Source organism: Macadamia integrifolia, unplaced genomic scaffold, assembly GCF_013358625.1.
Source record: "Macadamia integrifolia cultivar HAES 741 unplaced genomic scaffold, SCU_Mint_v3 scaffold46, whole genome shotgun sequence".
Lineage (NCBI taxonomy): Eukaryota > Viridiplantae > Streptophyta > Magnoliopsida > Proteales > Proteaceae > Macadamia > Macadamia integrifolia.
The window spans coordinates 588,889-591,696 of NW_024870459.1; positions in this window are offsets into that span (position 1 = coordinate 588,889).

Below are 2,808 nucleotides of genomic sequence, written 5' to 3' on the forward strand. Positions count from 1 at the left end.
ACCCTGTGGTCTCTGGCCCTATAGGGGTTGCGCTGGTCTAGGGGCTGAATATATCTGCTAGGGCCTAGGTGGCATAGTGTAGGGTGCATCACCTAGCCTTCGGTGGGGGCATGCCCTCACCATGTGGCCCGGCTGATCACAATGAAAGCATCTCGGGCTCAATCCCAAAGACTGAGATACAACACTAGATCATGAGGACTGGGAAGTCTGAGTAGCATCAGGCTTCCTGAATTGCACTAAAGTTGGGTTGACATAGGGCATTCAAGAAGGTTTTCTACCTCCCCTAGAATCAGTAGATCCCATTAGCCTCTTTCCCATCCCTTGCTGGGCCATGAAGTTGTCTCTATGTCGATCTTCAATAGATTTGGCCACTTGGACCACCTCAGCATAGGTCTACAGTTTCAACCCCACAATGGTTGACCCAATACCTAGCCTCAACCCTTTCTTAAACTTCTTCACTTTAGCTCTATCATCTCTGAGATGCTCAGGAGAAAAATAGAATAGCTCCTTGAAGTGTTGTTGATACTTGAGCACAGACCAGGAACCTTGAACCAACTGAGAGAACTCACTCTCTCTCCTATCTCGGAAGCTTTCTAGAAAATAGTTCTCAAAGAAGGCCCCTTTGAAGTCTGCCCAAGTGGGGTTCGGGTTACCAACCCTCAGAATAGTCTCGGTGGCACTCCACCAATCATCCGCTTCATTCTGCAACTGATAGCCCACATACAAAATTTTCTGCTCATCAGTGCAGCCCATCAGTCTAAAAAATTTCTCCATTCCACCAATCCATCTTGATGGATACAATGGGTCTTGGCCCACCTTGGAGAAGCATGGGGGCCTAAGCCATTGAAACTTCTCCATCATTTTCGTCAAGTCTGTCTAGCCCTCTACATGGGCCTAAGCTTGATCCGACATCGGGTCTTGCACCTACCCATGCACTTGTGCCCCGTCAGATGTTTGAAGGGTAGCCGATCTAGTAGATATTGGAATAGGTGCCGATGGAGTAGGAGGTGTGGGTGGTGCATTACAGGCTTCCATTGCCGCTTGGATCCTATTATCGATCATGGCCATAAATTGGTTTTGCCTTTCTTCAACTCCCTGCATCATGTTATTCATGATGGATGCCACATTCTGGGCTATAAGTACTAGTGGAGCCAGCGATGCATTGTGGGGTCTACCCCGATTCCGTGTAGGGGAAGCGGGAGGTGACAGGCATGATTGGGATTGGGATTGGGTGTTCCGACTTGACATGACTCCTATGGAGGACTCCAATTAGTGCACATGCAAGGTTGCATGTAATTGAAATAAATGCATACATAGAGGGTCACACACGTATACAATAGGTAAAATTAGGGTTAAGGCATGCATAAGTGGGGTCCACACATATTAGGATCCGATCGCACACGTATCCCAAAGGAGCACACCATTAAAGTAACAAAATAAAAATTTAGATTTGGAAAATAAAATAATTTATTTTTCAAATTAGTCCACCAAAAATAAGGAGTCTTCTCACTAGAAATATGGTTTAATCCATCATAAATATCAGTGTTATTTCTGGTGGGCAACACAGAGAGAAAAATGGATTCACTTCACCAAAAACAGGCACCGGAAGCATGCCTAGTGTTTCCAATGGGCTATTTCTGGTGGCTCCAAAACAGTTATAAATAGGCTCGGGTTTGGGTTTCATTGTACAAAACCCAATTCTAACTTGTGGAAAAATGTGGAAATGGCCAAAGAGGACTTTTCAACCCATTCCTTACCTTTAGCTATTTCGTGATCGATCGGTGCCGCATTCGTACCAAAGGTATGTTCCTCCTCTCCGTAACCTAGTTTTGTGATTTTCTTCTCTGTGAGCTTTACATTCAGCCATTGAACCTGGTTTTTCATTTTAAATCCTTAGGAATCATATTGCAACGATGTCTGGATGCCTTGTACATACCAGACGTTCCTTTGAACAAGAGGAGCAAGACGCCGCCGCTCAGTTCAACCTAATTTTGTTTTGCTCTATGGCTGAGCGAGACCCTTGGGAACTCTTCGAGCACCACAATGTGGACTCAAGAGTCTATGTGAGGACCAATGACTTCCGTGCATTCCATCGTCATCAACAGTTTGATGAGGTCAAGTGGTACTGCATCTTAAAACCTAACAAGTACTACTACCCTACATTGGTCAGGTTATTCTACTCCAACCTACAATGCATAAACCAAGGTACTAAAGAGATGCGGTTCACCTCCTATGTGAAGGGGGTGGAGATCTCTTTTAACATGGGGCAGTTGGCCAATATTCTGATGGTCAACAATGCTGATTACCTGGTGTACTGCCCGCCTCGGACTCTAGCTTATGACTTCTAGAGTCCCGATACTTTTTAGGAGATAAACGACATGTTGACTAAGGAGGCTAAGGGGTGGAACCACTCAGTCAACTACTTTGCTGCTCCAAAGGTCGTCTATCGTGTGATTTAGTTGAATGTTCTTCCCACTTGTGGAAACTATGATGAGGTTTCCGCACTGCAAGCCTATGTGACCTACTGTGTGTACATGGGGGCACAAATATGTCTTCCTTACCTCCTTATGTGGACCATGGTACTTCGGTCCGAAGAAGTGGATCACCGAGCGGGAAGCCTGTGCTATGGAAGAATACTTACTGACATCTTCCACCGCTTTAGGGTGGACTTGGAGGGAGAGGCACGCTTGGGTGAAGAGGTCATAGACTTTAACCAAGATTCTCTGAGGAAGATGACCATAGATCTCCGGGAGGTGACACCTATTCCAGGAGAGGGTCAGCAGCCTATGGAGGTAGAGAGTGGTGGTG